The 23,413-nt window shown below is 39.8% G+C and overlaps 1 protein-coding gene across 1 annotated transcript in view; it reads left to right on the forward strand.

The window, feature by feature from the left end:
- The first annotated feature begins 2,505 nt into the window (after positions 1-2,505).
- Positions 2,506-23,413, forward strand: part of MGAT3 (beta-1,4-mannosyl-glycoprotein 4-beta-N-acetylglucosaminyltransferase) — a 32,502-nt gene continuing 11,594 nt past the window's right edge. Inside the window, exon 1 of the mRNA XM_053469501.1 lies at positions 2,506-3,362. The gene's annotated coding sequence lies outside the window, so the exon portion shown is untranslated. The remainder of the gene's footprint in view (positions 3,363-23,413) is intronic.

Below are 23,413 nucleotides of genomic sequence, written 5' to 3' on the forward strand. Positions count from 1 at the left end.
CCTGAACTGTGAGGCATAGAGGGTGCTCTGCACAACAGGGGTCTAATTTATGGCATTCTCCACAGTGGTCTAAAATACTGCATATCCCTGTGTGCTGCTAAAGAAAAAGCTAATCTGGATTACCAATGAATTTAGAATATTGTGCTGCATTGGGGCAGATATGTCAGAAGGTATTCTCAAAACACTGGTATAGGTTGTTTAATATTATATTTACGTTAACTGTAGCTTTTGTTTCTTAGTTTTGCGTCATCGCAGGACTTGATCTATCAACCCATCTTTGCCTTAAATACGGTAGGTCCCTACCTACTAGAATTTCCATGATTTTGGATCATTCTCACAGAACCCTGCTTTTGTTCCTTATTAAAGACATTTACTTGTCTTTGTTAAGTCTATTGTTTCCTCTAGGTGTGTGTAATACTACATACATAACTGCTTGGGCATATAGCTTGGTAGTCCCCCAATCCTCACACCCCTTTTACCCAAATAAAGTGTATGGCACATGGTACATATTAGTAGCTAATGATATTCACCACAGCTTCTATTAATACCCAACCAGCATTAACGGTAAACCAAACCATAACCAGCCCACCGGCTGCTGGCATTTACCAGCAGGAAGATAATTTCCCACAGACTCCAAGAGTGCCATTAGCAAGCCAAGCCCAATCAGGACAAACTTCAGGATACTTAGACAACGATGTGCTGCACAGGGGCAAATTCTTACAGCTGCGACTATAATAACAGACAAAGAACGCAGAGATAAAAGCAGTACTATAGCAAAAATTAGTTATTGTGTGCTTTACTTGCAGTTCCACATACAGCCACTAGTAACGAGTAACAGGGCCTTTAAGAAGTAATTTACTCATTGACTGTCTCATTTCTGTGTTCCCTTTCTGTGTTTTAGGCATTTTGTTTCTATTCTGTTTTAGAATAGACTGAATAACCAACAAGGGACATTTTTCTTCCAGGTTGGCTTTGGGCTGCTTTATTACCCCCTAGGCTGAATGTCGCCTGTGAGAGGGTACGCTTGTGCAAGCTTGCACACCACCATCCTATTTCTCTACTTCAACATGGTACCCTGCTGGTATTTGTGCAATTACATGGTTCCCTTCTGCCTCATGTCCCCAAAAGGCTAATCACATTCTTTGAGACAATGCCAACTTGATCCATTGTCTCTTGTGGATATCTATGTGTTTTTAGAGTCATACATATGATTACATTAACGTAAACCTCAAGTGATTTCTGCCCATAGACTGGCAGGACTGAGAGAAGTACTGGGAGTAATTATACAGATGGCATGGAACATAATGTGCCCATTATTCTGCTCTCATTAGGACAGTGGCTGATGCGAACTTGGTATTGTTAAAGAAATCAAATAATTCCAGCATCTTGCCTGTATTCTATAAAACAAATTTTTTTTGCTGAGAACAAGATATATTCCTTTTACACTTACATTGGCACAAAGAGAGAGGACTGCACCTAACCGACTGTTCTGCAAGATAAGGAGACAAATTTGACGTCATCAAAGCTTTAACTACTGACTTTGTGAATTGGGTGTTACCGTGTCCAGACTATAAGAAGCCTGTTTTATCTGAATGGAGACGCTCTTAGTTTACATGAAAGTGTACGCACGCTTCATGTCACTTACAGTAATGTTATCTGAATAAAAAACTCAGACTTGACTCTCAATTTGAACCCGCTGCTTCATATTGTATTTCCACAACAGTATAAGAGCTACAATGCACTGATTAGTCCCAGTGTTATGAAGGGCAATAGTAAATGGTCTTATATTAAATGAAAAACAATTCTATATTTAATTAAAAATCTCCATAGTTTACTGTAATGGGATATGGTGTATAAATGTGATTAAAAGAGCAGTAAATGTTAAAAAAAAAGCTCATTCGGATTATAAATACCTTTCTTATTAGATCAGAGGCTATCACAGAATGAACATTAAATACTTTATAGATTTATAGGTTTTTTTTGGCAAACAAATAAGAGTTGCCCCAGAAACCTCCTGAAAGAAAGAGATCTCTTAACCCAAATAAGTATTACCTTGCATCAGATAACCTTGGATTCTGTAACATTAATTCTAAACATTTTTTTATTTAACTTTAAATAAAGGGGAGCCTTTAGGTTTGATTACACAGTCTGTTTACCTACAGTATATGTGAATATATATATATATATATAAATATATATAATATATATGTAATATATATATATATTATATATATATATATGTCTGTGTGTGTGTGTGTGTGTGTGTTGAAATAGTTGGTGGGATGGGGCAGGCACACTATGTGTGTGTTCGTTGAAAGAGTTAAGAGAGGTATTTGGCTCCTTCTATTTGACTTGATTTTACTTATCATGAGAGAAGGAGGAGTCACACACTGGACTGTAATAGGGAGAACAGACACTCTCCAGATAGGCTAGGAGAAAACACAAGGAGTGAGAGGGAGGGGGCATGGAGAGATGGGGGCATAGAGAGAGAGGGGGGGAGAGAGGATGGCTGGGGGTTATTTTGACTGCAGGAGCAGCAAGGTAGAGGACGAGACCGATCCAGAAACACTGAGATAGACACCGACCCGGGACGTGAGACTCTTGTGTCCTACTGACCCATAGAGACTTCTGATTCCAAAGATAAAGCTACTGAGAGCAGCTGCAATGGATTATAGAGGATGCTATGGAGAGATGTCACTTGGAAGAGAACCATTGATACAGTGATGTTTTACCAGAAAAGGCCGAGATCGCAGTATAATTGAGAGCTTGTTCAGGGGCAAAGCGAGCGCATGCTATAGAAGGTACCTGGGCACCAGGATAGCTGTACAGCAAAGGCACACAGAACGAGGGGAGGGACACAGCCAAAAAGATACATAGAGAGCCGCAAGGAGGAACGCGTATCCAGTCTCAGCTATAGAGCGGCTTCCTCGGCTGTGTAAAGGGCACATAGGAGATTGATTGAGATAGAGGACCGCTTTGCTAGAGCGATCCACAGAGGGGGCTCATAGTCTGCAGGAGAGGGGAGAGCCCTGCTGCAGCAGCACCCGAAGCCTGATAAAGAGCCTTTCTTTGTTTATTCGCTGCAGCAGCTGATAGCACAGCCCGGACTGCGGCTTTACAGCGAGGGCTGTATGTGAGAGGCTTGCGGGGCACGGCGCTGACGATAGAGGGGCCCTGGCTCATTACTGCCTCTCAGGGATATGGGAACAGAGGCCGGGGGTCTCCCCAGGATGAGGCGGGGGCTGTTGGAGTGGAGCCCGGGCTGTGTTGTGTGTTAAGTGGATCTTAGGCTGTCTCACCGCCGACCCTAAAACTGCAATCACACTAAGGATCCGACGCCTGGGACTCAATCTCTGCAATGGGTGAGTAGGGGGTTCCTTATGGGGGCTAAGGGGGTGGATCTGTGGATATGAATGCAAGGGAGGGGTGGAAGATATGCTACATTCCCACCTCCACAAACACTCTACACCCACCACCGGATCGACATTAGGGTTTCTCGTAGTTCGATCATCGGAGGTTCTCAATGTCTCTTCCATCCATGATTTCATGGAAATACATCTGTCGCTCCCATTAAATGCTACATCGAAAGTGATTATAGCCCATTCTTTCATAGCCCATTCTAGCACTGGGCTGAATGATACATATATCCATGATAAAGACAATATTCCATACTAAGCATGTATGTACAGAGAGTATGATTTACTGTGTTTGTTATGTGTGTGTATCTCACCTGTGTAAATGTTTTGTCAGGTCTAGTAGTGTCTTGTAGCCTGGTCTTCTCTAATCCTAAACAGAATCACTCCTCTCTGAACACAATTATAGGTTCTGGATGTGTTCCCTGCAGCACAGTGTAATACACTGAAATATATATATATATAATCATCTGCACATTATCTTGCATATGGTCTTGTATTTGTCTATCATGCGCAATAAATTACTGCAGGAGAATTCAGCCCCTCCTTCTTATGGGCCACAGGAATCCTGATCTTGGATGACCTTGTGACACAGGTTCAATAAGGCATTATTACATTAACCCTTCCGCTGCTGAAAACTCACATCAGTTTCCGCAGCAATGAAATGGCTAGCTCATTTAAAAGGCTTTGGGTTATTACACATGTAAGTTACGGGCATCCCGTTCATCAGATTGATGTTTTTAGATCCGAGAGCCCGCAAGGCTTCCTGCAGTGAGATTTCATGTGACGTAAACGTTTAACCACAGATCCCCAATGAAACAAGGGGTTAACACAGCTGCATTTCACTACTTCAGCAATAGAGGCTTGATGGGGCCTTGTGAATGGCACATGTAACACCCGCCAGTAGCTAGATTGCAAATGGTAGGAGTAGCTTAGGTTAGTCACCAGCACCTGTTAATGTCCATTGGTGGGGTTGAGATCAGAAGTTCTAGAAACATGTTATTTAGATAAGCTCAGTGGCATGTTGGCTGCTTCTTCAGTAACGATTAAGATATTGGCAAAATTAAGACATAATGTACCTTTTAACTGGAATTTGAGGGTTTCAGAACACCCAGCCTCCTAACATGATTTGTGCATGTTTGATATGTCATTTAGGATGTGACGGGGTAAAAAGATCAGAAGGGACAGAACTACCATCTGTGGTGTTAAAAATATACCAGGACATGCACAGTCTTTATAAGAGCCGCCTTATGATTTCTATTCTAGATGTAGCGGAAACAGTCTTGCCGCTTGTTACCCAAAGCATTACAGGCCTTATAAAAGCGAAACTTTCTCATGAACCGGATGAGTGTTCTACCACTCATGGGTAACTCACACTGGTTAGACTATAAGTTGAGTGGTGCCGAAATACTGATTTTTCTTATGGAGCAAAAATACAAGTTGCATCTGTATACGACCTCACGCACATGACTTGAAATTAAGAAGTATCACTCGACTCATTTAGTAAAATGGCATACTGGAGTTAAACAGTAACTGTAATCGTGACGGGTTCTAAAGTCCCTCCGCTGATAACTGAGTAATATGAGTTCAGTCGACTCTGTCAGCGGCCTTCCACTTTACTCCATTCAGCCCCCATACTTCCTCTCTGCTTCTTTCCACCAGCAAAGTTTGTTTTTGTTTTCAGAATTTTCTCAGTCTTCTCTAACCAATGTTTTCTCTTCTCTGGCCAATTCCTACTATAAAAAATATTTTTTCTGCCTGTAAATCGTATCTCATATTCTCATAATTACCTCATCATTTGTATTTTCTGGTTTACTGTTCTGGTTTACTGTTCTCTATAACTTGTTGGTCTATATTTAGATGTCACCCAACTCCCTTTTTCAAAATTAATCACCAGGTGCTTCAGTGAAAGACAGGGGTGGTGGTAGGTTTGGGGGGTCCCAGGTAAGTCATTGTACGCAGACCATTGTACGCTTATGTAAATATTTTTTGTTTATAATAAATTATACTAAATTTACATTAATCAGTAGGTTGCTCTAGCACAGGTTTCTCCTATTAATCTTCGAGTGTAGGCTTATGGTATGGGGCCCAAAACGGTTCCTTAACTTGTTAACTAGTAGCTTAATTAGGGGTTTTTTGCCATCTTTTGGATCAAGAATAGGCACTTGATGGACTTAGGTCTTTTTTTAACCTTATGAACTATGTACTATGTAACTATATGTTCATACTCTAGCGCCACCTCTGGTGAAGAAGCAGATTGTCAGAATCATACATCAAGTGTCTAGACCAGGGTTGGGCAACATGAGATCATTCTGTTGGACTGCAACTCTGGTCACATTCATCCATCTTCTCTCCAGCTGAATATGGTTACAATTATAAAAAAAATATTTGGCCAACATAGAAAAAGACTTGAAGTAGTTTACATTTTCTGGATCTCAGAGGTCTCTCCTGAAGAAGAGACCTCTGAAGTCCTAAAGGCTTTATATAACTTTATACCTTTACGACTTTAAATGCAGCAGGGGATGAATTGTGGCATTATAGGGTTCATTTATATTTGAATAATTTATCCTAATTCCAAAGTATTTTTTTTTCCTTTCTTTTTTTAGTGTAGATCTGTTGTATGTTAATGTTATTATTTTTGTATGGACTTAGCATTCAAAAAATGAAATACCTAATTATGTGTTAAAATAAAAATAAAAAAAGTCCTAGTTTACACACCCTTTGATTTTGTAACTCACCTTTTATTTAAACAAACAGCCACTAAGGAAGTAAACACAGGTTGCGACGTGAACATCTATTGCTTCACATCGTTCATTCACTTAAAATATGCTTTGTCTTGAGGTGTTTCTACACAAATCCTGAATCCCAGACAAACACATTATGTTGTTCCACATTCGTACACACCCTGTTTAGGGACAGCCACTTACTTGCCAAATGCTGTTTATCAGACCATGAGAGATCATGTATCCTTTATTCCATTAACTCTTTCATGTAATCAGATCCCTATACACATGCTAGGCAATCTGGAACACCTATTTTTATATGCCATATTTTTCTCTGAAGCGCATCAGACTTTGCCGCACCGCTATATAAAACTAAGCTTCAGTCCAGCATTGAAACAAGGACACCTGCTCAACAGATATGTTTTTAAGGTCCTCATCTTTACATGACCATATCATTTTAAATAGTACCAAACATGTATGACCTACAAACCATTAAATGTTGCTAACACACACATTGTGTGACCCAAGGTAGATGTTACTATGCACATGTGTGACACTTTATATATAGACCTTCTCATTCTTCTGGTTAAGGGGTGCAAGATACTGCATCCTACCAGCAGAATATTGACTTGGTGGCAATTATATTTGGGACATGCTTCCTGGAACATAATCTTTAGCTATAGAGAGAAGTAGAGGTACATGATAAATACAAATAAATAATAAACAGTTGCATATACCAACTAATCACCTATACCTTTTTTTAGCACAGTATAGATAAATAAATAGGAAAACATCCTATGAACATATATTTTGCACATTCAATACAGTGTTGTATACAGTAATGGAGTGTAACATTGACTATTTCTGTTTATATTGGATGTGCGCACCTGGATTTTGCCATTTTAGGTAGTTGTTTAGGTGACATACCCTATTTTAAAACCACACGGTTCATGGCAGCACTAATGAAGTCTCTTATATGATAATGAAGTCCCTCGTTAATCAATTTCCCTGTAGACTTTCATTAGTCAGATGGCCCCTCTGGGTGAACTGAGACATCTATTGTTTACCACAAGACAGTGTGATTAAGATTTAGTGTGTTTGTCTAGTAGACCGTGCAAAAATTCATATATATATATATAACAAATCTACAACTGTCAAAACGAATTGCTTGGGTTGAGTTCTCGGACCAATGTTGTGATGAGCAAAGTGCTTACATAGCAACCAAAATGACACAGTGCATGAAAAGAATGGTTAGAAATGATGGTGATAGGAGGTGGAATTTAAGCAGGTCACGTAAGTTGGACATGTGTGAAGCTGAGAAGTGTCCGAGATGTTTCTTAAACAAAAGTGTTGGCAGCACAGCCATTTAAAACTGATTTTACATAGCCTAGTGTTTCATTCATATATACATCTGTAAACTTAAGGGTGTAGATACCTTGTGCCCGTATGATTTACATCATATCTCAGCTAGATAAGAAAAACCTACTGCTAACATTTTAAAGGGACACTAGCATATATCGGTTGATGCATATCTTCATGAATATAGCTGCTTTAACCCCTTAATGACAAAGCCTGTACATGTACAGGCTCAAAATGCATTGTTTTCAATGGGTTTAGGGACAGCCCATTGTCCTTAAGGGGTTAAACTTTGTCTCATCATTGAAACATTTATCAGCATTCATAAAACTATATATACTTTGATGTCTCATTTTTTTTATGTTTTGTTAACTTTGTTAACCCATTCATTTCTTGGTGTTATCATAGTACATTGTTAATAAACCATAAATGAGTCAAAGATCCCACCATCTGTGCAACCCACAAACAATTTTCTTATAGTGAGTCTTTCTAGGAAATGCATACCGCCACATCCATACTTCAATAACATAGCATTTGGATCTGTTTTGTATTCTGATGTATCCCTGAATACTGCGTACAAAGAAAAACGCATGGCCATTTGTTCCTTGTTATGCATTCAGTAATTACATGTTCATCACCTACTTGCATTTGCTGTATTTCATTCCCTGACATGCTTTCCATTTGTTTCACTTACTCAGGCAAAACCAATCCTAGTACTGGTTCCTGGTCATCAGTTTTCATTACCACGTTGATGAATACCGCTAGTACTACATGCACTTCTCCAGCATTTGAAAGCTGCAGAGATAGCATATGAAACTTGAAGACCCGCCATGTAAAAATAAATCTTTGAGTGAGTTTTGTTTCAAAGTGAAATGAATCTTATGTTATCTGTAGTGTTGATGGTTGGCCTTGTATGTAATAATGTGTCATCTCCTACATTACAGGTAACAGTATTATTTTTGGGGGGAGGGGGGACACTTAAGCACTTGATGTTTGGTAAATGGGGACTCTGAGCATCATCTGGGCTTAGCCAGCTGTTTTTTTCCCTGTATGGAGCCCAGGAAGTGTGTTAGAACTTCTTAATCGCACTGACAGTATGATTCCAATGACAGTACGATCCCTCGGGGATCATGGGAAGAAAGGAAGATTTGCACTAGATTCGCAGGCTGTGTCACTGGTGCTTGTCAGAGCTTGAAAGTCACAATAGCACAACAAAGACTTTCAGTGCTGGACACTGTTATCGCTCTTTATCTCAAATGCGACAGTTCCTCTTTTAATTATATATATATATATTTAGAATAGATGAGTGTTTCTGTGAAATGATAGATGCAGTAACAAGTGACCTTCATTTACAGTAATTCCAGGGACTTTTGTTGTGCCTGAAACTTTGTAGCCTATCCCCGAGTTCCACATTTCTGCGCACAATGCCTGGGTTTATTTCCCACAATGCCGCATGAACACATACTCTATTCATATGATTGTTCATGTGCACTACATTCAGTAAAAGTCTATCGGTGATGGTGACTCTCGGCATTGCCAGTTACATTTGTACTGTGATGCAATACTTCGTGTGACTTGAAAACTGAACTGAAACACTTCAAACCATTGCAGGATATCCTAAAAGAGCCTTGCCTTCCTAAAACAACTAATCATGCTGTATCCATGGTTGAGCAAGGAGTTACTATGTCCTAAATGCAGGTTTATGTTTGCTGCCCACACTTTTAACATATATACACACATCAAATCATATTCCTTATCTAGAATTTCCCATACAAGTTTCTTGCAAATTTGAGTTGTTCCACATATCTTGAAAATGTCTTTTTATTTTGGATTTTAGTTACCCGTTTTTCGGTTTTCTATTGCTGGCTAGGGCAACTTGTGCCCTGGAGTAATCCTTTTCTCATATTCCTAAATCAGACATCTCATCTTGGGGCTTTATATATATACCTTTTCTCACTCTTTTAACTAGAGGGTTAGTCATGTTCTTTGTTTAATATTATATATATATATATATATATATATATAATCTAAAGTCCACTCAGCCTGTCACCTACCATGAATTGTCTGAAAGAAACACTATTCTTTACCGCTGGTAACTCACTCCCCTTTGCTGCAGGTACCATGTTGAAGGCATGGCTTAACAGCTCAGGTCAAGCCTGATCCTAGCCATGTTATGGAAAAACCCCTGGGAGCATGTGAAACCCCCAGCAGCTGCACGACATGCTCAGCGACAGCTGTCAGGGGCAGCCACTGGGTAATAAGCACTTTTTCTTAGCTTAACTGACCCCCGTTTATTCAATTATTAACAATTATTAACAATAATTAACAATATTAACAATTATTAACAATAATTAACCCAGTAACCAGGGTCATCCCACTTGGACCAAATGTAAACACATAGTCAAGCTAGATGTATGCCCATGTATCAAAATCATTAAGTAGCATGTCTGACAATATAATTTGCAGTAAAGCAGAATAAAATACTTCTATTTTTTCTGTGTAGGAAAAATATGTGACTAATATCTTGTTGTGCAACATGAACAAACACATTATTATTTTTCTATGAATTCATAAACCGACGCTTTATGTTTATGGGGCAATATCTTGGCGTGGCTTGTAGATTCCCTAAAGATGAGTAACTCACTTGTTGTTGAGAGGTCTTATTCTAATCATCAATTGTTCAGTGGTTTCTGCGGCTAGCATTCATAACAATCAGTCCTAGAGTTCAAACCTACTAGTTTGGTGAAGTGCTTTGAGTGTTAAGGGAGTGTTACTCACTGAGCGCTCCTTAATGTGTACGCTTAATATGAGGAAGGTATGTGTATATCCCAGAAATAATGCACATGGATGTGTTCACTTATATATAATCAATAATGGTTTTATCTGTATTTAATTAGGATGCAACATGAGTTGATTGTGTATTTGTAGAAAATTGCAACAGGGAGATATTATTTCTTTATATTACCATATTTGCTCGATTAGAAGACGACCCTGATTATAAGACGACCCCTCAAATCTGAATATTAATTTAGGAAAAAAAGAAAAAGCCTGAATATAAGACGACCCTATAGGAAAAAAGTTTTACCAGTAAATGTTAATTCATCTAAACTATTTATTTTTTAATAAAAGCTATGATTGAGAAAAATATTTTGGTTTTATTTCCTTCTATTTTCCAACCTGCCCCCTAGTTATGCACATCTACCCCAGAAATGCCTTATACCCCCTATATGCCACTGTGCCCCATGATATGCTTTTTAACCCTCTAAATGCCACTGTGCCCCATGATATGCCTTTTAACCTTGTATGCCACTGTGCCCCATGATATGCCTTTTGACCCCCTATGTGCCACTCTGCCTCCAGAAATGCCTTATACCCGTATATGCCACTCTGGCATTTAGAGGGTTAAAATGCATATTATGGGGAAGAGTTTATAGGGAGGTTTAAGGCATTCAGGAGGCAGAGTGGCGTATAGAGGGTTAAAAAGGCATTTCTGGAGGCAGAGTGGCATTAAGGGGGTTAAAAGGCATTTCACAGAGCACTCTGCCTCCAGAAATGCCTTATGCCACCCTTTTAACACTCCCCCGCCCCCCCCCAAACTTACTGGTGCTTCTGACTTCCCTGTCATGTAGCCGGGGCAGTGTGTAGATCCCACGCACTTACGCTGCAGCCGGAAGGAGGCGTGGCTAGCAGCGGGGGTTGTCTGCGTCCATCGTGCAGACCTTCCCCGACTGTCAGAGATCAGAGTTCCTCACACCGGTGCGGCACCGGTGCGGGGAACTCTGATCTCTGACAGCCGGGGAAGGTCTGCACGCTGCCCCAGCTACACACCGGGGACTCAGAAGTACCGGTAAGTGGGGCGGGGGGGGGAGACAGCTGCGGGGGATCTGGATCTTAGTCGTCTCATAGTCAGACCTATTTGAGGTCTGATTATAAGACGACCCCGATTATAAGACGAGGGGTATTTTTCAGAGCATTTGCTCGGAAAAAAACCTTGTCTTATAAGCGAGCAAATACGGTATATTATTATTATTGCACCCATCATGTATGGCTAGTTACTTTATGATAGCTGTAGTTCTCTAACATTTAAAGAGTTTGATGTATATATATAAATACCTTCTCACCCTTTTGGGTGGTGTGTGTCTTCCTCAACCTCGAGTTCTCTACCAGAGGCCTTGGAGTTTGAGGGTTCCTAGCACTGTACTCTTCTGGACAGAGTCGTTCCTGAAGTCTATTGGAGCCACTCTCCAGCTTAGGAGTCACAGCCCCAAATACTCCTATGACCATTGGGACCACTTTGGCCTTCACTTTCCACATCTTCTCTAGTCCTACTTTCAGGCCCTTGTATTTCTCCAGCTTCTCATACTTCTTTCTGATGTTGCTGTCACTTGGCACCACTACATCTATCACCACCGCTGTCTTTTTGTCCACAGTGTCGGGTTGATTTGCCAGTACCTGCTTGTCCGTCTGGATCTAGCTCTGCTATTCTCCACAGCCTATTTCCCATTTGGACTTTGTAGGGTTTAGCCCATGCCGTGCAGATATTCGTACTCAATTGTGCCGTTCAATGTATGCTGTTCCTGCAAGTATCTTACACCCGGCCGCTATGTGTGTGTAATAATGGTGTATTGTAAGTCAGCATTGATTATACAGTATGATGGATAAGAAAACAAATGACATCATTATTTGACTATAATTTAAAATATATAGAACATTCTGACCAACCTTTCACCATCACCTCAGCAATCAAGGCAGTGTATCATTAATGAACTGCATTGTTGTGTTGATATGTGGTAACCTGAGCTGGTTTAACTGTTTCCGTCTTGCTAATATTAGGTTGCTGGGTTTGGAACATCCCCAGAGACCAGACAAAGTGATGTTTATGAGCTAGGTAATTATTGATTGTGTTATGCCGAGTGTAATTACTCATAATACGTAGAGCCCTTGAGGTGATAAAAATGGTTTGTACATTGTTGGTTTAGCACTCATTGAGTTGCGCATGTACCTTATAATACAAATACTAGTCTTATTTAGGATGATTGAAGGTCTCGACACCCCTGCTTTACATAGGTCAATAAGGCGTCAAACAGTGGTGTAAGGTAGGAGTATTAAATATGCAGAAGGGATGTAAATTATGCAAAACATTATCTCGCTTGTAAATATACACAAAGCCGCAGGGGCCACTCAGCCTTTACACAGATAAAGCTTGTCTGTCACTATCTGTATGTAGAAGATATCAAAATAGACAAAAGAGGGATAAGGTTACTCAATACAAATAACCATATAATAGTTTAGGGTGTTATAGTGGGTAGAAATGTATACCCTGTCAAATTGTCAACAAAATAATTTACAATTCTGGCTACTCATTGCACCAAAAATGGCATATACCTCATTATGAGGAATAAAATAATTCAGAATCCTAGGTACTAATGTTATCACATAAAGCCAGCATTTCATGTTTTGAAATTAAGGGCAAAAGACCCCCCCCTCCACAGTAAATAGACAAACAGAACAGAAGCTTGAAGTCTTTTTTGTACTAGGCACATACCTGTATGTGTAAGGTTTTTTTAAATTCCGGCCATAATGGAAGATTTAAAATACACCCAGTTAGGGCTACAATAACAAATAAAGGGGTCTCGCTCTGAAAATTCTATCCTGTTTCAGATCTGCATGGCTGTGTCTTTGAATATGGCACAACTATTTGCCAATGAGAGTATAAAAAAACATAAAAATTGAATATGTTCGTAATAAACCATAATTACATACATCGTTCACATTAGATTTGTACGCACGTAAGGGGGCCCTGCACCATAGGGGTTTATGTGACACATCTAGTACAGCTTTAAGATCCAGGTATTTTATTTTTAGCTTAATGTAATTTTCTGCCCTCATTAATTTTAGTTACATCTGGACTTGATAAGGCATACTGTAATCCCTAACTTTCCTTTCTACCCTGGCACTCTAACCTTCTTCTGTGGCTTTGCTTTTGCATTCTTTTTTCTTTTTGCCCCCGTGCCATAGTGATTTTCTGGTTCTCTGTACTTTATGCCCCCCCCCATTACACGTTGTGATTTTTACATTCTGCTTTTCAACATGCCCAAGATATTTAATGGCTCTCTAACATGTTGCAGAAATAAAATAGAATTATGTGACTTAAAAAAGAAATCTATTTTATTCTGAAAGGGATACTTTTTATATGGCAACAACCTTCCAGCGCGTGATTAACTGTCACATCACAATTAAGCATTCCCTAAAAAATATGAATGAGAAAAAAAATGTTACATGATCTATGGGAAGGGTTTGGACATTCAAACAATGTTTTCTTTCTGTTACCTCTTTTTGTTAAGTAAACAAAAACAGAGGGCCGCCGGCTTGGAAATCTGTGCCCCTGCTTCTTTTTCCACTTCATAACTATGAAGACCTGATGCCATTGAATAACAAGTTGTTTAAACCTTACCTTTGCCGGTTATGGTATAGCTACAGGAAGCAGATCTGCTTATTCATTGTCATTTACAAGGTATTTACAGTAAAATACTCCAGTTTCATTAAAGTAGGCAGGTATGCTAGGATTAATTTTTTTTACGTTTGTTCGTATGGATTTAAAATCGCAGAAACAAACAGGCAGGCACATGAAAAGTCCTCTGTGGCAGACATACCGTGTGACTGTCTAAAAATGTTTCATGGACTTGTTTTGTATGACTTCCAGCACAAGAGGTTGTGGTAACTCGGCACCAACGCTGCGCAAGATTTTGCGTAACACAGTAGTCTCTCAGTACACGCAATGAGCCCGGAGTTTCTGCCAGACAGAATTAATAAGACAACGAGGGTGTATTATTGATGATTCATGTTTGCTCTAAATACATCAATTTAAATGGATTTCAGCTGTGAAACAGTAAAATATTAGTCTGTGGTCTTGATTGTGAAACCACACATTCTTGTAGATTTCAAGTTTTGAAATTTAGCTGTTTGTGAAATCCCTCAATTCCACAATCAAATATTTCATATTGTTATTTACATATGTAAAATGTTTTTACAAAATACAACTTTTCTGGATCTGTTTTTTTTAGCATAATCTACTACTCCCCTCCTCAATCTTTATGTTCTTCCTATGGTCTAAGGCTCTCCTCTTCACTTATCACCTCTTCTTTTTCACTCGTGCTGCTCCATACCTCTGGGACCTACTTCCACCAAACCTTAAGCTTTCACCCTCCCAAGCATACCACCTTAGTTGCCAGGATTTTCCCGTCACTGATACAACCCCACACTACCTCTCACCTTTCTCTGTTACTTATGTTTGTCCTCCCCCATTCATTCAAGATCGTAAGCTTGGGAGCAGGGCTCTCTACCTAATGTATCGGTTTGCTTAGTCTGTCAATTCTCGTCTTGTCATCCCCATGCTGTGAGGTCAGGCCAGAGATTCCTAAAGGAACATTTATTTACTTTGGAGGCTTTTTTAGCCGTTAGATCATGTTTGGATAATTACAGGGACCTTCATGTCTTAGAGGATCTGGTTAGAGGCATGGCTGGCTGGCAGGGCTTTACCAAGGCGTTTTGTGATATTCATACCTGGGAACTTCTCGACTCCAGCTACCCGGAGCCTTCCCTTGCGGGACGCGGCCAGGACCGCACACTGTTTACACCCACCGCACACTGTGGGCCAGTTTAGGTCGGTGGGTGGTCCGGCTGATGGCAGCGGGAAACACCCCCATTTAAATGAAAAAATGGGTGGGGAGCGGGGCGTGTCAAGACCTCGCTCCCCGACCTGGATAGCTAGAGGAGCAGCGCTCACCCGGCAATCTCCGGGTCAAACCTGGTGAGTTCCCAGGTATGGTAATATTGTGACTTCCTGATTGCTATTTATGTGAATAACACATTTTCTGCTGTTTGTATTCACATTATTGTTATTTTTAGTGTTGTAAAACAGTGTGATATACCCAGCAACATTCTGAGCTCCTAGAAAAGAAGGACATCAGGGGAGGAAAAAGGACAGAGGGATTTGGGTGACTGTCCTTTCTAAATAGGGACACACAAGAGGTATGCTCGAAGAGATTCTTGAATAGTGTTTGCAAGATATTGTATAACAGTGAGTTAGGACAGCAGAGGAAAATGTATGTAATGGACAATTACTGGCCAGAACAATTGGATGGACATGGCAGGAAGAAGATTAATTTGTTCCTATAATGCAGTGTTTCTCCTGCGTTTTCCATCTTGCCCTTGAGAATGTAGAGGTATTATAAAGTGTATAGGTGTGGAGGAGACTGGAGGAGCTGGCATGGCGTGTTGCATCTGGTGCAGTGTGTATGACGTGTTGCCAAATGTCAGACTATGCTCTACAGTGTTAGATTTCAGGACGTACTGCATGAGACACAGCTCTTCATTAACAACATGTACACCAAACTAGCTACAAAAATGCATTATTACCAATAGGGTGCATGTGTTTCTTAACATGGCCCAGATGTATGTATTTTATTAACAGTAATATTATTCAAATAATTAACAAAAAGGATAATGGATGTTTATACTTACTGCTAAATTTAGATTTGAGATCAATGCCTTACTTTTATTGGGTAATGGGTTCCCCTCTACTCTTTATGAACGGCTTTGTTAAATAAAATATTTGAACATTGATGCTGAACACCTCTATGGGTGTCTCTTTGGGGAGTAGGACATGCAGTCAAATCTCCGATCCGCATTGAACTATTGAGAATAATGGATTTCTCACTGTTGAAGATTAGCCCACATCTGAATCATGGGAAATACTATTATGTGTCCTGGGAAAAAGGCACAAAGCAACCAAGTTTACAAGATTCTAAAATGTCTTCATACCGTCCCTAAAGCTGTCCTGATTGTACATGCGCTCTGCAATAATCTTTCAAAGACCACCATTGGGAGCAATAAGAGGAATATTCGTTATACACAAGTTAAAATGATCAGAAGCGCACTCCTCACTGGCGTAACTACAGGGGTCTTATTCCTGTCTCCTTGTACCTGTATAAAATTGTTTAGAAAGGGCCCTTCCGACCTGGACCGCACAGTGTGTGAGCATGGATGGTTACTTGTGTGTGTGAGGACGGATGTATAAGTGGGGTGAGATGGAGTGTGTTAAAGTTGGGGGGCCTAGGTGAATTTTTGCACCAGGGCCCTGTGGTTTCTAGTTACGCCCCCCCCTCTGGCACTCCTCCTTAAAATTACCTTTTGTACTAGTTACTGCAGTAATATCAAATTTTAAATCCCCCCCTGTGGCCGTTAGCAACCAGAAATACACTGGATTGTTGCATACATGCTTGGATGTATTCATGTCTTGCAAAGAAAGTACTTCAGATCTGATGTCTATTTAGTTTAGGAAATAGCAGTTAATAATGGAAGATGCAACATTAGACCTTATGGTGAGTATTGATTTTTAGTGATTTAAGAAAAACTGTAACTCACAAACATGGATTGCGTGTCTGATAGAGGTAATTACGGCATATTATACACAATGTGTAAAAAAATAAACCCTCTGTGTTATGCATAAATATGCGTGTCTTGTATGAAAAGTAGTTATATATATGTTTAAGTGTTATGTATTTTTATACACCTTTATCTCTATGCCCTCTGATGCTGATAACAGCTAAAACGTGTTAGCTAAATATCGTTTCCCTTATATATTTGTGGCTATGACAGCATATAGCTATAACTCTAATGGACTCCCTGTAATAGAATGATATGAGTCTTTTGAACATAAGTTGTCATGTACCCAGATCGAGTGAGCCCTTCCCATAAGTGAATAACAATATACGGTACATTTGCTGCCAACCACATCTAAAGCTTAGCTCAACCCAATTCAAAATGTAGCACCCAGAGGAGTAGCGACAATCCAATCACCTATAACAAATTATAGTAAAATATATTGTATTAAGCCATGGGTATACTTTCCCATTGGCTGCACCAGGGCTCCTCTGAGATTTATTTGCATCAGAAGATTCGTTTCGTTGCATACTTAATATTGTTTAGGTGTATTAAATGCTGGCATAATCGGATATTTAGGGTAGTCACATTTTAGAGTCAATCACGCAACATCTGTTTATTTGCCCGAGGAGACATCTATTTTAAATGTCTGTATTTGTATTATAGAGAAAAATTCAAACATAAGCATTCCAAGTAACTGATTTATTTTTAACGATATCCTCCTAGAGCTGTCCCATTTTTTTACCTAGAGAGAAGACAGTAATCAATCTATGTTGCGTATAAAAAAAACATAAAAATGGATGGTACATAAGAACCATTCAGCCAATCTAGTCTGCCCATTTTTCCTGCTGTAAAGACTCAGACCTCAAACAGTCCTCTATCTTGTCTTAAAATCGGGATAGCTTTATGCATATCCTGCGCATGTTTAAATTCCCTTAATGTATTAGCCTCTACCACTTTTGATGGGAGGCTATTACATTTATCTGCCCCCCCTCTCAGTAAAGTAAAACTTTCTTACATTACATTGAAAACCATAGACCCTCTAGACATCTCTCCTTGTATGAACTAAACTTCCCTTGTGTACTTTGCTAAATCCCTTTAAGTATTTAAATGTTTCTATCACATCACCTCTTTCTCTTCTTTTGTCCGGTCTCTGAGTGGCTGTTGCCATAAACAGACTTTGCACTTGATACGAAGGTCGTGTAAATATTACTTTATCCTGAGAAGGAAGTACGATCAGCATGACATTGAAAAGAATTTCAACAAAATCAGACATATGAAATAATAAAATGTTGTACGTGTCGAAGCTGAACAACCCTATTGTATACTGGACTTCATGCCTTTTATTGTACTTATCTACTTTCCTGTTCCTTACCATTTTAGATTATTAAGTATTATGTTGCTGCCACACCCAGCGCCCAGACATGATTGTGCAGATTGCTTTATGAAGTCACTTTAAAGCCGAACTGCCACTTTTCTCAAATCCTACATACACTGAATACAACCATGAAATAGTGTTTACAAATAACAAATATACAGCTATGGAAAATCCAGAGCAATGGCATGGAACATAAGCACCTGGGCAAAGCGACATGAAAAGCACCCCCAGATGGGACATGCGTATTGCCAGAGGAACAAGGGGATGCAGGGGATTTGCCGCAGGGTAGATTAAGAGGGTCCCTCTTCTTCAGATCGATCACATGCGCCATATTAAAAGGCAACAAGCGTTCACCAATGCAGGGTAACGGATCACTGATCACTCTTTTTAAAAAAATGTACAAATATTAAAAATATATCTAAAAAAAAAATATATATATATATATATATATAAAAATGTAATAACATAAAATAATAAAGACTATAGTGATGTTGCCATAAGAGGAACCATCCAGTTCCAAGAAAATGTTAAAAAAAATGTGAAAATAAAATAAAAAATTAGGTGCCCAAACACCTCATGCCCCTCATGCTAGAAATATACATTAAAAAAGTACATAATAATTATGTAGACTGTAAGGAAGCATTTACACCCTTATAAAATAGCAATATGCTACTTGTATTTGTTGCCCCCCCTCAAAAAAAAATAATATTAGAATCTATTTAGTAGTTTTTGTGGATGAGTAAAATATATTTTTTTTAAAAATCTGAAAATGTTACATTTTTTTTATAATAAATTATATGATATGATCAAATTAAAGGTATCTAAAGAAAGCCCTTTTTTGTCCTGGAAAAAAACAATATATTTTTTTTTCTTTTTTTGTGTGGAAGTACAAATACTGCAGAAATGTGAAAATGGCCATTGTCACGAAGGGTACAAAGTTAAAAAACAGTCCACTGACAAAGGGGTTAAAGAGGAGAATGTTTATTTTTTAATGGGATTTCCCCTTTTAGTTCAGTCTTCTTAGACCTTCAATAATCAGATGGCCTAGGAGAGGATTAAGACCCATTCATTTAATTGAATACCTTGATATGGTAAGGCTTAATAAGGCTTTGTCAGTTTTACCTAGCAGACTGAGATTAGAGCCGTTTAAAAAAATAAAGCGAGCCTATAAAATACACAGTAAAACATTTTACGATAAATGAACATTGTTAAGAAACAATAACTGAGAAACAAGTAGAGATTAGATTTGCCTAAAAAAAACAGTGAGCAAAAAAAGCAAACACTGGATGTCCTGTAAAGTTAGAAGCTGATGGAAAATTGAAACATCAATTATGGCAAGTAGCCCCGGCCTGAAACAGCCACATACCATGGTGTTTGACTGTTGGCGCGATGTTCTTATTGTGGAATGCTATGTTAGCTTTATCCTAGATATAATGGGGCAATGCTTTCCAAAAAGTCTCACTTTGGACTCAGAATATGCTCCTAAAAGTTCTTGGGGGTCAGCAAAATGGTTTTTTTGGCTAATGTAAAACAAGCTATTGTGTCCCTTTTGGTCAGCAGGGTCCCTTTTGGCCGGCCACTCCATGGAAGATTAATCGCTGTACACTAGAGTCCAATGACTTTGTAACCTTTCCCGGACTGATATTTGTCAGCGGCTTTGTTTCTCATCCGTTCTTTAATGTCTTTAGATTGGGCGTGATGTGCTGCTTTTTTTTTTTAGACCTTTTAGCCTACTTTATATTGCAAGACAGGTTCTGTTTAAATTATATTTAGATTCAATGTGTGTATGTCAAAATAGGCAGATAATTAACTACATAGTGGCCAGGTTATATCTGGTTTCCATAGCTCCCTAGACCTTGAGGTAATATATATACGCAGGTTAATCATTTTTTTTTTTACTAGAGTCTCTCCTCTTTGCGGTATAATATACGGCATTCATTGTCTTTCTTGTAAAGAAAATGCCACAGTCTGTGTAGCTGTAGTTTGGCCTAAAATGTAGAGGACGTTTTTAAGCCAGATCAAACTGTTCTGCATGTGAAATGAATTCATTCAATGAGAGTAAATTTAGCAGCAGATGCAAAGCGAGGAAGAGGCGATTAACAGATAACAAATAAAATAAATAAAACATAACTTGAGGGAAGGATGACATCATTGAAAGACACTGTGACATCAACAGGAAGAAAAAAGACAGCAACCAAGGAACCTTTCGATACATAAACAACTAACTCTTTTGTGTCTTTTCTAAACCTCATTAGAAGGCAATATTGTTAATTTGAATATCTTTTATATAAACGCTTAAACTTCTGTAGGTTTAGTCTTTTATACATTAGGTGTTTTTCAATACTTAACCAAAAAAAAAGAGGGACATGGTATTTTCCATCTAAAGAGGGCGAAAAAAGTCACAGAAGAGAGAGAACAGGTGGATGTCAAGGGATTTAGGGATCGTGAAAGCATATATCAGAATGCCAGAGACATTATTTATTCTGAACACATTCTTTTCATTCCATATTTTGTAGGTCAGGAGATGCATTTTTAACCCCTTAAGGACAATGGGCGGTCCCTAAACCCATTAAAAACAATGCATTTTGAGGCCGTACATGTACGGGCTTTGTCATTAAGGGGTTAAAAAAATGTATTCTTATCATTATAAATATGGACTGTTGCTTAGCAAACAATCGAAATAAGTCTAAATCAATTTCTTTTATTTTATAATACAAACTTACCGGATATTTATCTCTGTAATCATTTTCCGTGTAATTAATTTAAAATGAAGTAACAAAACAAAAAATCTTTACGAAGATTGAGAGAAAATGACATTCTTCATAATGTTCCCTCTTTAAGAGGAAACATCCTTCTTTAGGAACTAGAAGTCTGACCTATCTCACGCCCAGTGTCCTTGATCGGTTCAAGGACGAGTGTTGGGGTGGAAGAATGCTTTGGAGAAAAGTGGGTTCCTCGTGTCACGTAAGCAACATCTGGAGTATTTAGTTATATTTAACACAATAAAGACACTCACATTCTCACATAACTTCTCAAAAACTATTACCGTATTGGCTCGAATATAGGCCGCACTTTTTTCCCCCACTTTAAGTTTTTAAAGTGGGGGTGCGGCCTATATTCGGGGTCTAGCGCCCGACGCCCGGGACATGCAGTCCCGGGCGCCGGGCAGGCAGCGGGGTTAGGATACAGATCCCCCGCAGCGGTGCAGGGGACCTGCATCCTACTGTCTGATACGCTCAGACAGCCTCCCCTGCCAGCACTTCCCACGGGGGGGAGTACCGGCACGGGAGGTTATCTAAGCGTTTTACCTCTGCCCACCCCCGACTTACCGGAGCAGACTCCCGGGTGTCTTGCGGGGCCGGCGGGAGACATTTACGCAATACGCGCATGCAACTTCCGGTACCGGTACCGGAAGTTGCATACGCGTATTGCGTAGATGTCCCTCGCCGGCGCCGCAAGACACCCGGGAGTCTGCTCCGGTAAGTCGAGGAGGGGGGGCAGAGGAGGACAGCGGCAGCGTATCGCGGGGAGGGAGGACAGCGGCAGCGTATCGCGGGGAGGGAGGACAGCGGCAGCGTATCGCGGGGAGGGAGGACAGCGGCAGCGTATCGCGGGGAGGGAGGACAGCGGCAGCGGATCTCGGGGAGGGAGGGCAGCGGATCTCGGGGAGGGAGGGCAGCGGATCGCGGGGAGGGAGGACAGCGGCAGCATATCTCGGGGAGGGAGGACAGCGGCAGCATATCTCGGGGAGGGAGGACAGCGGCAGCATATCTCGGGGAGGGAGGACAGTGGCAGCATATCTCGGGGGGGGGACAGAGTGGCAGCATGTTTTTTTTGGTGCTTTTTTAAAGAAAAAAACTTTTTCTTTAAAAAAGCACCAAACTTTTAGGGTGCGGCCTATATACGGGGGCGGCCTATATCCGAGCCAATACGGTATATTGATTACAAAATTAGAAACAAAGGCAAATGCATTTTACTCTTACTTGGGGTGACTACATTTCCTCCCTAGTATTTTATGCCACTCCTGTTTCACATGGGAGCCAAGAATTAAGCATCTGAATGTACTAATTCCTATTTAGCAATTGAAATACGCAAACATATGCTCTTCGCTTGAGCAATCATCTCTCATTGGGTAATAAATATGATTATTAAGTGGAGCCTTTGGTGCTTCAAAGAGTAGTCTGTGATCTTAGTGTTTCAATTTATTGCGGGATGATTATGACTGCAGCAGCCAATGGGCAACTAAGCACCAAAACAAAAAGAATTCTGACAATGGGTGGGAGAGGAAGCATATTGCATGAAATAATCACAATGTCAAGGATTTTCAAGATCCTTTGAATGCGAATCTAAACATAGCATGTTCAGGCACGCTTCACCATAAGTCATGCAGAAACCATTAGAGAATCAGCAGGCATATACCCAATAGCCAGCGCCATTGATCCAGCACAGAAGTCATCTTCTAAATGCCTGCAAAGCTGGCAAGGATTAAAATGAACAACAGCTGTGACAGAGAGCAAGCAAGCATAAGCATTCACATCCTTGCACCCAAACAACACATGAAAGAAGGTATTAAAAATGAGACCTTATTTATTTTATTATTTAAAAGGCAGTTATTTGGTTTGGAATTGTTGGTAGGTGTCTGCGTGACCAAAAAAAAATGTCATGTTGCTTAGGTAAATGTCTCCGCTTTAAGAGGATTTGCACTGATTCTGTGTTTCTGAAATCCTTCTTTCTATTAAAACATAATGGATTTTAACTCAACCTTGTTGGAACGAGTGTGTCCAGGACGTGATCAAAAACTGTGACATCTGAGGCTGTGCCCCATGTATGCTGTACTGACTGTATGCTCCTGATCGTCACCCTGCCTTCTGAGCACTCTTCAGTTGACTCATAAATGCCAATTTTAAGCCTTGCCTTCCATTGTTCTCAAACATAGCTATACTTCCCTTTGTATGTGTCATGTGTTCTGTGTATCCATGTTTGGAGGACCTAAACAATGCAGGCGTTTCTTTACATCCATCATGGTTTCAGAAGGAAGCTTGGATTTTATGTGCATTACGTATCCCATACATCAGATGTCTCCATCAGAAGAAGACACC

The sequence above is a fragment of the Spea bombifrons genome, chromosome 6 (assembly GCF_027358695.1).
Source record: "Spea bombifrons isolate aSpeBom1 chromosome 6, aSpeBom1.2.pri, whole genome shotgun sequence".
NCBI lineage: Eukaryota > Metazoa > Chordata > Amphibia > Anura > Pelobatidae > Spea > Spea bombifrons.